This window comes from Bos taurus, chromosome 18 (genome assembly GCF_002263795.3).
Source record: "Bos taurus isolate L1 Dominette 01449 registration number 42190680 breed Hereford chromosome 18, ARS-UCD2.0, whole genome shotgun sequence".
Classification (NCBI taxonomy): Eukaryota; Metazoa; Chordata; class Mammalia; order Artiodactyla; family Bovidae; genus Bos; species Bos taurus.
In genome coordinates this window covers 11066152-11080711 of record NC_037345.1, presented here as the reverse complement: position 1 = coordinate 11080711, position 14560 = coordinate 11066152, and the positions used below count along the sequence as shown (strand labels likewise).

At 53.2% G+C, this 14560-nt stretch overlaps 1 pseudogene; it reads left to right on the top strand.

Moving 5' to 3' along the window:
* Nucleotides 1-7737: 7737 nt before the first annotated feature.
* On the top strand, nucleotides 7738-8819 carry LOC786054 (chromobox protein homolog 1-like; annotated as a pseudogene).
* Nucleotides 8820-14560: the final 5741 nt, after the last annotated feature.

Sequence of the window (14560 nt, the reverse complement as noted above, 5' to 3'; positions counted from 1 at the left end):
GCAAAGGACATGAGTTCAATCCCTGGCCAGGGAACTAGGATCCCACATGTTGCACGGCACAGCCAGAAAAAACAGTCCTTTAATCTGAAAGAAAAGGGACCTTCCTTTTGAAAAAAGTGGTCTGCCAACCTCACCACTGAGTCATTCTTTCAACGCCATGACCGAAAGAGACCCTTAAAGCCTGTGCTGTGAAGCTAGCTGGAGGAAAAGGAACTTCCCATGAGCTGATACGGGGGCAGGACGGAAAGCAGGCACGGGGGAAGGGGCTTCTGGAAGTGAGTGAGGGGGGCTTTGTGTGCGTGCTGGGGTCCGGGGCAGCCTGGCAGGGGGCTGCAGAAGAGCAGCGTGGCCCCCGCCCAGCACAGCTCCTGAGTAGCCACTGTTCTGTGGGATGTGATCCAAGAGGAAGCCCCTGGCTTCGGCCCAGGGCAGCCAGGGCTACCAGGTTGGCCTAGGAAGTCCACTCTGGCCATGTCTGTGGCTCAGCACAGGCCCTTGCAGGTCAGGGCACAGGGAAGGGCCACTGCCACCTGGGAAGTTCATCAGCAGAGCTGGGCACCACGTGGCAAGAGGAAGTGAGAGGCCAAGGTCTGGAGGCCAGGAGAGCAACTCAAGGTCAGCATTGGCGGTGCCCAGCAAGGGTGAGAGGGGGCAAGGGCAGGGCAGGCCGGCGGCCCCACGCAGCCCCGGACTCCAGCAGGCAGCAGCCAGGGTCAGCACTGCGGGGCCGGCTGGGCAAGGAGAGCCCAGGGTTCCCGGCAGCAACCCCGGCTGTGGCCTGAGGACACAGTTCACTCACTCTCTGCTGTGACCTCGGCTGCCTCCTGTTGGGGAGGGGCGGGTGAAGGGTCAGCGGAGGAGGCGGTGAGGACAGGGAAGCTGGGATGATCTCAGTGTCTGGGGAGGCACCCGCATTCCGGCCTCTTAGCTGTGACGTCCACTCTGACTCAAAGCCAGGCTTAGCACAGGCCTGGAGAGGCCTTGGGATGGGGACACTCCTCAAATTCCAAAAGCATTCCATGCAAGAGGGACTCAAAGGGGTAGCCTGGCTCCTCCCCCCATGTTCATTAGCCCCTCTGCCCTGGGCTGTAGGTTAGGGCCTCCAGGCAGAGAGCCTGAGACAAGGATTTGGGACAAACAGAATATAGCAGAGGTGCTCCCGGAAGGCAGGTGAGGGGTGCAGAAGGGAGAAGGCAGGGGAAAGATGAGGGAGAGAGTGGTCCCGAGCGGGTGGCCTGCTGGGGAACCCATGACTAGGGGCGAGCCTCTGGGCTGTCCCACGAGAGGGGCAGGACCCAGGCTCCCCACACCATGCTCGTCCTTCCCTACCTCAGGGCAGCTCCCCAAACATCAACTCCTCCACGAGGTGACACCCATCCTCGTCTGCCTGGGACTGAGGGCTTTCTGGGCTCTGGGACTTTCAGCCAGATGCAAGTGGGTCGGCCTACTCTCTGGCTCTTCTGGGGAACACTGCTGCACCCCGGGCTTGCTCCTGTGGCCAGAGAAAACCTCAGATGGGACACGGCAAGTAAGAAGCCGTTGGCATGCATCACAGCGGGGAGCTGAGAGGTGACATGGGCAATGGCATCCAGTAGCATCTGCCCCACCAGCCCTGTCACCCTACAAACCTCTAATCGCCCCACCTCCTTCCTGCTGCCTTCCCTTATCCACCAGCTGCAGCGTGCCAGCCAGCCATGACACTGCCCTAAACATTCCCAACACCAATGACCTCAGGGCCTTTGCACTGGCTGTTCCCTTTGCCTGGAAATCTTTTCCCAGACACAACCACAGTAAAGTGTGACCTCCACGAGGGAAGCCTGCGTGCAATCGGTGCAGTGTTCCCAATTACAGAACAGCGCCTGGCACTTGGTGAACGCTTATCCACTCATAAAGCAATGAAAACGACGTAAAACAACATGAAGGAGAATGAATGATCTCAGTGCACCTGGAGACGAGTTTCCAGGCCCTTCCACCCAAGGAGACTGCCTCCCGCAAAGGAAACTGGGGGAGAGTCCTCTAGACGACTGAGAGAAGGTAGGGGTTCCTGACACTCACCCTGGGGTGCTGCCCCTGCTGCCTCATGCCCTGTGCGGCCCCAGCGAGGTGGTCATCAGAGGAGGCGTGACCCAGAACCAGGACTTCTATACTTCTCCACTTCAGAAAATCAGCCTATGCAGAACCCCATCAAATAAACCCCCAAATGTGGTTTTGCCTTACTTAAGCAGGGGTGAGGCATCTAGGCCCATGGACAACCCCAGGGACTGGGGTACAGCGTGAAGTCCACTGACTCGGAGAGCAAGGGGTTTCAGCACAGACATGGAATGCTAAGACCAGAGCTTCTCAAGTGGCTGCACACCCCCAGCTGCGGGTCGTATTCAATGCAGAATCTGAGGCGCAAGGTCTGAACGAGAGCCAGAGCCTCTGCGTTTCCAACCAAACTCCCAGGTGATGCTGAGGCTACTGGCTTCAAGCCCGCACCTTTGGGAAAAAGCCTCACCTCTGCCCAAGTCAGGGAGGATTTGATCCTCTTGCCTGCAGTTGCAACCAGCTCAGCAGAGGGAAGATCTAGGAGAGAGGCGGCAGAGACCTTGGAGTCATCAGCAGTGGGAAGAGCAAGGCAGCCTCTCAGACACACAGGCCCAGGTGTCTGAGTCAGGGTACAAGGTCCGCTGCTGTGACAGAGAGGCCCCCAAATACATTTGCTTAACAATACAAGATATTATTTCTCTCACAATCCAGAGGGAGGTGACTACTAGCAGGGCGATTTTGTGAGCTTCAGCACATGGTTTTTCTCTCTGGACCCAAAGTGGTTGCTGCAGCCCCTGCCGTGGTGTCCACAAGCCCGACACTGGGAAGTGGGGAGAGACGAAGGCAGCCCAGGCCCGTGCTTTTTAAGGGCACACATAAGGACATGCGATGCGTCTGCTCACACTCTGGTGGCCAGACATAGTCATGCGATCATTTCTAGCTGCAAAGTAGGCTGGCGAGTGAGCAGTCTTAAGCCCAGTGAAAACTGAAGCATTCTATCATTAAAGGAAGAAAGACGGTGAGTACTGGTGACATCTGCAGGAAGAGAAGTTGTTATTTTAAAACTCAAAGTTATATGAATGATATTCCAACAGCCTTATTAGGCAGAGGCTGCCCACCCCAACTATGTGGATACAGAGTGTGTGGTCAGTGGAATACTGACCTCTCGCCAAAGACATGCATGTTTCAACCTCCAGAACCCGTGACTGTGTGACTTCACACGACAAAAGGGACTTTGTGGATGTCATTAAGGACCTGGAGGTGAAGAGAGGATCCTGGCTTGTCTCATGGGCTCCGTGTCATCATGAGGGTCCTGGCAAGAGGGAAGCAGGAGGATCAGAGAAAGGAGACGTGAGGATCAAACAGAGGGCGGAGGGATGAGCACTGAAGACCAGGCTGCGAGCCAAGGGACGTGGGTGCCTCTAAAAGCTGGAAAAGGCCCGGAAATAAGTTCTCCCCTGGGGCCTCCAGAAGGAGCAGCCCTGCCCACACCTTGATTGTTGCCTGAAAGACTCATTTCAGACTTCCAGCTTCCAGGGCAGTAAGAGAACACGCTCGTGCGGTTTTAAGGTGTTGGGTATGTGCAGTTTGCTAACAGGAGCCATGGGAGGCTGTGCGGGGAGAAACAGCCTGCTGCTCAGCGGGGCCCTCCAGTTTGCATCCATAGGGCCCTGGGCTCTTTGCTGCTCCCACAGACCCTGCTCTGACTCAGATCAGACCTTCAGCGGCCTCAAAAGACCCCTTTTGGGAGCCATCCTCACCAAGCACAGCTTAGCTTTCACTAACTGATGACGATCATAAGTAACCCGGATGAACCCAGGCCCCATGGGGCTCAGCAAGTCCTCAAAGTTCCCGTCACTCTCCGCCTTGCAGCCACCAGGGAACTTCTGAGAGAATACGTGAGTGCAGCCAGTCCAGAGGTCCCTGCAGTGGCTCTAGACACTACCTCCCTCTCCTCCTGTTCCGTAAGAGTGGCTGGTCTCACTGTGCCCCCAGGCCAGGCTCCGTCTCTCAAGCCCCAGTGTCTGCTGTCACCTCAGCGCCCACGGCACCTCGTGGATCACAGCTCCTGCCGCCCCCTGACCCCCACAGAGGGGCCCACAATCCTCTCTTGACTCTGAAAGCGCAGTTTTCTCTCCCTTGGCCTCTATCTAGAGGATTCCTGATGAATTCTACAAATAAGTAATCTTTTCACAAATATGTGATCTTCACCAAGGGTTTCTTATGCACAGGTGCTTTGCCCAACACAAGCTGACCTCCACGACCTCTAGACCTCACGGCCACCCTTCACAACAAGGATGTCGTTAAGCACCCCTCGCCCCTGCGGCAGGAAGGAAATGGGTGGAGAGGTCCAGTGCTCCGCCAAGGTCACCTTGCCGGGAGGCAGAGGAGGAGGCTGGACCCCGGGCTGGCAGGGCACAGCCTCCTGTGGCTCCACTACTCTGGTCTGTGGCCAGAGCTGCCTGCAGAGAACACGTCCTCCCGCCGACCCGAACAGCCTGTTCACATCTGCTTCCAGAAGGGTGGCCCTCAGGGTCCCCTCAGGCCACTGCCCCCTTTCCTGATGGGAAGATAAACGGAGCTGGCGTTGTGTGTTGCTGGTTGGGCGGGAGGCAGAGAACTCGGGGGCCAGGAGTGATGAATCAGCAAGCATGAGCGCGGCCCAGCCTGAGGGTCAGGTTCTTCTCTGCCAAAGGACACGTGACCTCTCTCCTTGGCTGGGCTGGGAGGCTCTGCTTAAACAGCATCCTTTCAAGAAGCCCACGGAGGGGCCATGACAGCCCCACTTTCACCCGAGGTGACAAGGCTCTCTCCTGCTGTCTCGGAAACCTGGGAAACACTGAGGAGGAGGGGCAGGCTGGCCGGAAGCCCAGCGCTCAGAGACTTAGCTTCTCATCTGTAAAATGGAGCAACAGCCTGTTTCCTGTGTCCAGGTGCTGGAGAGGACCAATGAGATCCTGAAAGAGGAAGTATTTTGGAAACTCAGCTGTGCTTCTTTAAACACTTTGGTAGAGAGCCTGTGAGGCTAGGCTGGGGAGGGGACTTGCTAGGGGGACCGCCCTGCCCTCCAGGAGTTTTCAGCATGGACAAGAAGGCCCCCACACCATCACAGATAGGCCCAGGAACCCAAAAGTGCCAGGACATCCTGGAAGGCCCCAGGGATAGGAGGGGAGCTGAGGCTGGAAGGATGAGTGGGCAGAGAGCAGTCTGACTCTGCAGAAAGAGCAGTCCTGGAGGCAGTCGGAACACAGACTCAGCCCCAGAGTCCTGGCCTTCAGATCCCCACTGGTCACTGAGGAAGCTCCTCAAATAACCTCCAGGGATCTGAGGCCCAGGAGGGAGTGACCTGTTCAAGGGCACACGGCTGGGACCTGGTGGAAGCTTCCCATGACAGCCTGTGCAAAGGCCCTGGGGTGTGAGGGCGTGGGGAGAAGTGACAAGTGTGTCTCGGGGGCCGAGTCAGGTTGTGAGACCTTAGGGCTGCCCCCACCCTTGAAGCTGAACCCATGCAATGGTGACAGCACCATGTGAGCGGGTCCCAGCCAGAGATGAGGCTGGGGACAGAACTGCTCGGTCCCCGTGGGAGGCACACGTGCCGGGAACCCCATCCATCCCCCAGTGGCTCTCCTCCTCCGCCAGGGCTGGGGCGGGCAGGGAGGGAAGACTTTCTCTCTGGCTGGGGATGTGGGGCTGCCTCGCCCCTTGGGACTCTGCTTGGCCCCATCCCTCTGGACAAGCATCTGGAACAGGGTGGGGTGACTTCCTCCTGGAGATAAGGCCCAGGCAGGCGTCCATGGCAGCTGCTGCAAGGACAGCTGTGGACACAGAGCCTGGTTCCCTGAGCCTGGAGATGCTGCCATTTTCTGATGATAATTGAGCCTAAAGCCCCCAAAGATCCTAGGGGCTTAACCCACCTCAAAGACTGTGTGATGTTTTCAGACGAAATGCAGCTGGAAAGCCTGCAGCCTTTAAAAACAGCCCACAGTTCAGCAGGCTGCCCTGCTTTGCTGTGTTATGAGGCCTGACCTTGAGGGCAGCCGGGGCAGAGCCTTTGCTTGCAGATGGTATGTAGCTCATGTTTCTAACCTGTTTTGCTTTTTCGGGAAAAAATTAAAACGTTCACAGGTCACTCTTTCCCTCCCTGCCCTCATTAACAATAAAAAGTAGCTTTAGGGCATCTGATGGGGAAAACATAGCTTTTTTAAGGAGCTCTTCTGGGATATAACTCGCAGGCCACACAATTCACTCTTCTAAAGCACACAGTTGCATGGGTTTCAGCATATTGAGTCATGCAACCATCAATACAATGACTTTTAAAGCATTCCACCACTCCTAAAAGAAACCCTGGATTCTTAGCCATCACCTCCAACCCCTCCACCCCTGGCAACTACTGATCTGCTCTCAGTCTCTCTGCATTTCCTTTTGGACATTTCATATACATAGCATCACACAAGCTGCGGTCTTTTGTGTTTGGATTGGGCTTCCCTGGTGGCACAGACAGTAGAGAATCTGCCTTGCCATGCAGGACACCCGGGTTCAATCCCAGGGTTGGGCAGATCACTGGAGGAGGGAGTGGCTACCCACTCCAGTACTCTTGCCTGGAGAATTCCAAGGACAGAGGGGCCTGGCGGGCTACAGTCTATGGGTTGCAAACAGCGCAACACGACTGAGAGATTAATTTCCTCTCCTTTTTTTTTGACCTGAGCATGATGCTTCCAAGGCTCATCCACGTTGCAGGCAGAGTCAGTGCTTCGTCCCTTTTTAGGGGCAAGAGATCCTATTCCATTCTGTGGACAGACTATGTTTGGCTTATCCATACATCTGCTGATGGAAATTTCGGTTTTTTCCACTTTCTAGAGGCTGTGAATACTGCTGCTACGAACATTTGTGTGCAAGTTTTTGTGTGAACCTAACTCTTCACTCCTCTTGGGTATATAAACAGCATTGCTGGATCACATAGTAACTCTACATCTGACTTTCTGGGTAACAGCCAGACTGGGAAACCATGAAGTATTATAACTTAAATGAAGCATTTATGAAAAACTCACTAACACTTGCGGAGCATTTACTCTGGTCAGGCTGTCAGAATGTTGCCGTTATTTCAGCCCCACGACAAGCTCGCTTGGCACGTACTGCTTCCGTCCCCACTGTGCAGGGCAGGAAGCTGGGAATCAGAGACGCTGAGTCACTGAGTAGGGGGCCCAGCTGCTAAGTGTGGAGCAGGGATATGAACCAGGTTGTGGTCCCTTCCCTCCTGAAGACCTGGGACAGGCGGCCTGCTTCCAGTGTCAGGAGGACTGGGCTTCTTTTTTAGCCAGAGATGTTCTCATTTTGAAGAACTAACAACCCAAAGACCACTTTCTAATTCCTCCTCCTGGGAACTGATCAGAGGCCGGGTCACGATGCTGTGTGGCCGTAACTGACTCACTCGTCCTTCACCTTAACGGTCCACCTGGCTCAGCCCTGGGAAAGGCCTGCCGGCTTGAATCCCTGCTCCAAACCAGCATCCCTGCGGAGAACAGAACCCAACCAGGCCTTTTTCCTTACAGCAGCCCCGACACATGACGGCACGTGAGCCAACTTTCCCAGCTTGCCTGCCGAACTGAAAGCAGTCGTTCTCGGCCCTGAGCTGAGCAGAATCCCGGGGGCCATAAAACCCCAAGTGACTAAACAACCTAAGCGTCCACCAACACATGAACGGATAAAGAAGATACAGTACATATACACACAATGGAATACTACTTGGCCATAAAAAAGAAGGAAATAATGCCATTTGCAGCCCATGGATGGACCTAGAGATTATCATACTGAGTAATGGAAGTCAGCCAGAGAAACACCATACGATATCACTTATATGTGGACTCTAAAATACGATACAAATGAACTTATCTATGAAACAGAAACATGGAGGAGAGACAAGGGGGACGAGGGAGGGATGAATTGGGAGTCTGGGGTTAGCAGATGCAAACTATTGTATATAGTCTGGACAAACAACAAGGTCCTACTATAGCACAAGAAACTATATTCAGCATTTGCGCATCGCCCTTCGGCCTGAGTAGACCAAGACCATGCTACGTGGGCTGGGTGCACAGCTGGGGGATTGGGCTGGAGAGGAAACATAGTAAATTGGGAAGAGGACAGACAGGACAGCCTGGGCACTTGAACCAGCGTAGGGAGGGTTAACGACTGCAAGACCCGAGCAGCATCATCCTTTATACCAGAAAGCTGGCGAGCACTATGGGGAAAAAACAAATCAAGAAGAAAGTGGAAGAGGTGCTAGAAGAAGAGGAAGAATATGTGGTGGAAAAAGTTCTAGACCGTCGAGTGGTAAAGGGCAAAGTGGAGTATCTCCTGAAGTGGAAGGGGTTCTCAGATGAGGATAACACACGGGATCCAGAAGAGAACCTGGATTGCCCTGACCTCATTGCTGAGTTTCTGCAGTCACAGAAAACAGCACACGAGACAGATAAATCAGAGGGAGGCAAGCGCAAAGCTGATTCTGATTCGGAAGATAAGGGGGAGGAGAGCAAACCAAAGAAAAAGAAAGAACAGTCAGAGAAGCCACGAGGCTTTGCCCGGGGTTTGGAACCAAAGCGGATTATTGGAGCTATGGACTCCAGTGGAGAACTCATGTTCCTAATGAAACGGAAGAACTCTGATGAGGCTGATCTGGTCCCTGTCAAGGAAGCAAGGTCAAGTGCCCGCAGGCTGTCATATCCTTCTATGAGGAAGGGCCGACGTGGCATTCTTACCCCTCAGAGGATGATGATTAAAAAGACGGTAAGAATTAACTTTCTTGAATACCAGCCCCTGTCACATCTTACTGGGTTTCAAGTGGGGAAAGAAGGAGTTCTCCTTGTCTTGACACCATAAAGGTGGCTCGAGAAGATGTCCTTTGAAGAGCCAGGATAGTTTCTGTGCCCTACAGCAGCCCAAGGGCTTCAAAGCTGCACACCCATCCGGTGGAGGGGAAGGAGGGTCAGTGTTTCAAGGCAACCCATTCTGAACTTTGCTTTAAAAAAAAAAGCAAAGGGCCTTCTATGAAGGACAAAAAGTAGAACAGGATGTGGGAGAGCAAGAGATACTGTAGATCTTCAAAGAGCATCTCCACAACTCACACAGCCTTCTTCCCAATGGTGTTAACTCTGCATTTTTACAGCATAGCACGTGTGTAAGCTAAGCTAAGTCACTTCAGTCGTGTGCGACTCTCTGTGACCCCATAGATGGCAGCCCACCAGGCTGCGTCGTCCCTGGGATTCTCTAGGCAAGAACATTGGAGTGGGTTGCCATTTCCTTCTCCAAAGCATGAAAGTGAAAAGTGAAAGTGAAGTCGCTCAGTCGTATCAGACTCTTAGCAATCCCATGGATTGCAGCCTACCAGGCTCCTCCGTCCATGGGGTTTTCCAGGCAAGAGTACTGGAGTGGGGTGCCAATGCCTTCTCCAAGCATGTGTGTAGTTTTGGGCTATTACTGGTGTATTATTTGGGGTGGGTGGGGTGGGGTGGGAAAGAAGGGAGATGGGTTAGGATCATTTTTGTTAAAATTTGGGGAAACGGTGAAACAAAGGAAAGAACAACTGATGATTGGGTTCTGTGTCCAGAATATTGTATCCTTTCAAAAATGTCACTGGCAACCTAAATGAGGACTGTGAGAGGCTGTTTAAAAGCTGTGAATGCCTGAAACTTAGAAGCCAAGGTATTCCCTGCCTGAGCATAATGCTGTTCCCAACAAAGGAATAAGAAGCTACCAAAGGTGCCATTTGGGGGATGGAAACTGGTTGAGGAGGAAAAGTCTTATTGGAGTGTGTACACAGGCAGATCACTCTGTCTTAGAGGTGCTATTCATGAAACTGACAAGAAGACCCTTTCTTTTCCTATTGTGAAGTTACAAATATCAGCTTCTCCATCCAAGCCACTGGGGAAGTATTTAGGGAAGGGCAGAGAGTGGTATAGGAAGTGAGTCAGTAGGGAAAGACAAGGGCTGGTGCTCATAGGGTGGAAAACTCTTGGAGCCTCTGCTTTTTGAACTCTGAAACCATCGGTGGCAGGGTTCAGGCACTGACAGCACAAGTTCAAGAGCTGAATGATTTCAAAAGCCCTGGTCTCAGGAGAAGATAAATTTTCATACTGGGGCAGTGGTTCACTTTAAAACAAATTTTTAATCCTAAGAATTAACTAAAATCCAAAACGCTGTCTTGAGCCATGAGATCCATCAGTTGTTGACATCGTCTTGATCTGCATCTAGAACTCTATTGTAATTTTTAGGCGTGTGTTAGGTTTTTGTGAAAACTTTCATTTAAATGTAAACTTCATATCAACACTGTCAGTTTTTTGTCTTAATAAAACTATATACATTTATTAAAAAAAAAAAAGAAACTACATTCAACATCCTGTGATAAACCAGAATGGAAAAGAAAATGAAAAAGAATATGTATGTGTAACTGAGTCACTCTACTGTGCAGCAGAAATTAACACAACATTGTAAATCAAGCATATTTCAATAAAATAAACTGAAAAAAACCCGCTGGGCCTAACCCTCTGAGAGTCTGAGCCTATGGGTCTGGGGTGGGGCTGAGAGTCGGCAAGCTCCCAGGCGAGGCTGACGCTCCAGGTCACTAAGAAGCCAGGTGTATCAGGGCTGGGCCACAAGGCCTGCACAAGGTGTGAAGCGCTTCTGTCTCTACTTGGGCAAGCCTGCCCGTGAGGGATGAGGCCCCTGCTGCACTTGGGACCTTTGTATCCTTGGGCGTTGTTCCTTCAGTTGGAAGGAAGAAGGGCTGTCTAGACGGGTGGGCAGTAGTTTCACAACTTATCAAGGTACCTACTCGGACCCCTGCCTTTCTATTTGTAAACTGATCCCTGGTGCTCTGCTGCCCCCCAGTGGCGGGCAATTCTGCACCACCTCCTTTGGGAGGTGCCCCTCGATTGCTGACTGTAGGCAGGGGTGCCTGCTCCCTGACCCAGAACCAGGGTCCTCATACTTGGTTTTCCTTGGGAACTGATCTGTTGTCAGTCATTTACACTTTAGTAAGAGTAAGTTCAAGTCCTTGCACTTCGTTCCAGCAGAGTGCCACCTGAACTCCAAAGCTCATACTGGAGGATAGGAATGCTTTGCCGCTGGCTTTAAGTTTTATGTACCCGAGAAGGGCAGGTAGGGTCCTTCCGAGAACAGAGGGCAGCTGTCTCCTCTGACCCTGGAAGGTAGGAGAAGCTGGCCGTGGCCCTGCTCCCAGCTCTGTGAGCTCCAAGCTGGAGGGGCGGGTGTGCACTTTGCATCTGCCTTGAGAGATAGACACCAGCCAAGGCCACAGACACCAGCGGGGGCTCAGATAGGCTACGAGCTTTCCTACCTTCATTACTGGCCAGTGAGGAAACTGGAAGACATTTGAGTGGTTGGCCCTGGAATTCTATGGACCCAGAACTCAGCGAGGCAAGAGCTAAAGGGGGTGTGAGGTGACCCGCACATCGATGACACTTAAAACTCTTAGAAGGTGGGTCTAAGAGGAGGGAAGAGGCCCAGGGCTGGGCATAAACGGAGAAGGACAGGAGCTGGCAGGAGAGGCCAGGGAGGGTGGGGAACCTCGAGGGGTGAGGACTGTAAGTGTTGACTGACAGATGCCAGATGGAAGTGTGCGGTCTCAGAAAAACGCGCCGTTTGATCAGCCACTTTGCTGGCTGTGGGGCAAAGCCTGACTGCTTGGAGACAGGGCCAGGGATCCAGCCTGCGGCTCCGTCCTGGGGGGTGGACTTGAACTCGGGCATCTTCCCTGTCCTTCTGCTTGAAGGCCAATTTTGAAGGATGTGGCCACAAGTCAAAGAATGTCTGGGGCCACCGGGAGCTGGAAGGACCCTCCCCTGGATCCTCCCAAGAGAGCTGACCCTGCCCACACCTTGATTTTGGACTTTTGGCCTCCAGACTGTGGGAGAATATATGTTTGCTGATTTAAGTCACCCAGTTTGGGTAATTTGCTATGGCAGCCCTAGGAAACTAATATGACATGGTATCAATGTATCCATATGTGTGTGGATGCTAAATTGCTCCAGGCTTGTCCATCCCTTTGTGACCCTATGGATTGTACCCCGCCAGGCTCCTCTGTCCACAGGATTCTCCAGGTAAGAATACTGGAGTGGGTTGCCATGCCCTCCTCAGGGGATCCCCTCGACCCAGGGGTCTAACCCACAACTCTTCCGTCTCCTGCATTCTTTACCAATAGAGCCACCTGGGAAGCCCTTTTATCTCTATACGTACATAGATACAAAATAGCCTCTCGTGTGTGTGTGTGTGTGTGTGTATATGTATATATATATATATATATATATACAAAACGTATCATGTAATGAGAGTTTACTATCTCCACCAGTGCTTTTCAAAGTGTGGTCCAAGGAACCCCTGTATGGTCTGGATACCTCATCAAACATGAAGATCCCTCCCAGACCTCCAGGATCAGGCTCTCAGGCGTGGCCCCCAGCTGGCTATTTTATGACAGCTTCCAGGTAATTCGGAAGGACCTGGAGGCCTGGGACCCCCAGCGGCCCCTGGATGCGGTCATGAGGGTGGCCTGAGGGCAGTGGGAGGAGATTCCTCACCGAGGGCCCGGGAATGCATCCAAGGAGAGCAGGAGGGACAAGGACAGGCTGTTCTGTGGATGGGAGGTGGCCGGCGTCCCTGCCTCGAGGCTGGTGTGTGTTGTGGGCCCAGAGGTTTGGGGTCACGAGGACCCAGCCCCTCCCCCACTGCAGCTGCCTGCAGGAGGAGCCAGGAGCACAAAGGCTGTTTGACGTGGCCTCCTGATGTTTCGGCAGCTGCTCCGTGTCAGGCTGCTCCAGGAATTCCAGGGCCCAGGAAAGAGGTTGGGGCTGACATCCCAGGAGCAGCTGGTGGGATGGCCACAGGCCCATCTGGAAGGTTTGAGGGCTCAGGGAACACTTATGTGACAGGCTTAAAGGGAAAGTTTGGAAGTTAGCTTAGGGGCTGAGGACAAAGGAGCTCCCCATACAGTGGGCTGAGGGTCCGGGAAGCCCCTTCAGTCCAGTGCCTGCCACGAGGACCCTCTCTCATCCCTCAGGCCCCCCACAGCCCCCACGGGCTCCATGCTGTCAGGGAAGGAAGGACAGAGGGGTGTGTGTAACCTCCCCTTTTGCCCTGTCAGCTTGGCAGAGGGCTGCACACAGTAGGCGCTCACGAGAGTTTGCTGAGTGAACGCGTGCACACATGGACAGTTTCTGCTCTGGGGAGGGGCGGTTTCTCGGGGGGGTGGTCTCTGACCAGCAGCTCAACACCCCCTGAGAGATTAGTAGAAATGCAGTTTCCTAGGGCCCCCCAGATCTCTTAAATCAGAAACTCAGAGGGTGGGTGACAAGCTGTGTAATCATCAGGGGTCCTGCTGCCCCCAGAGTGGAACTACTGTGCAGTGTGGTGATGGTCACCCCGGCTGAGTGCCAGATCGCCCTCAGAGCTCACCACACAAAACCAAGGCCAAGCTCTCCACAGACTGGCTGAGCAGAGTCCCTGGAGGGGCCAGGCACACTGGATCACAGGATCCAGTGATCCTCTGGGGCAGCCAGGCTGGGACCCACACAGAGCCTGCGAAGTGACACGGATCCAAATTTGGATTCAAATCCTGGCCCTGCCTCTTGACAGCTGAGAGACTTGGGGCAACCAAGTGAACGGCCCCCGCCTCAATGTCTTCGTAAGAACACAGGGGACGGTGAGGACAGGACCTTTCCCGCAGGCGTCAGGGAGGCGACTGTGTTTGCTTCTGTCTCGCGTTCCCAGCGGCACCGGGTACACAGTGCCTAGGAAGCGGCAGTGACAGCGGTACTGTCCCACTATCATTGTTGTCACTGGTATTACTTCGAAGCCACGCGTTCCAGGAAACAAACTCACTCAGAAGGACGATGCAGAGGGTGGGGTGCAGTTATTACACCGGCGGCCCAAGGCAGAGTCTCCTCTTAGCCAAGGACCCTGACCAGTTTTTCTGAAAACCTTATATACCCTAAGTGTATGTGCCAAACCCACCTCCCCACATTCCCTGAAACTAGTCTGAACAAAGGAAAAGAAAGATACAATCAAAGCCTAGGTAGTTAACAGGGGACAATTATCAGTAGGCCTGTGGTCATACCCCAATAAGCATAATAGAATTTATGATTCTCTTCGGTTACACAGATAATTAGGGTATTCTTTTAGGCAAGAGACAGTCTAGGTACGAGTCCTGGGGCTCTTCCGTGCAGGGGGCCTGGTTTTCCAGTTGGTATGTCGTTTCCATAGATACTGGGCATAGAGCTCAAAGTCCACCGTCCGGCCCAAGGTGGAGTCCTGCTTTCAAGATGGAGCCTGTTCTGTTTCCTCCTTCATTCCCCACTCTTGATGCTCTTAACTCATAGTATGAGCACCATTCATAGGGATATATTGCACCCTGACTCTCCGACCTCTAATTTGGGAGAACGTCATCAACCTTTGGGTTACAAAGTTCATAATGCATTGTAAAATAAAGGGTCCACAAAGCAGAACTATCAAGGCAGCTATAACAATG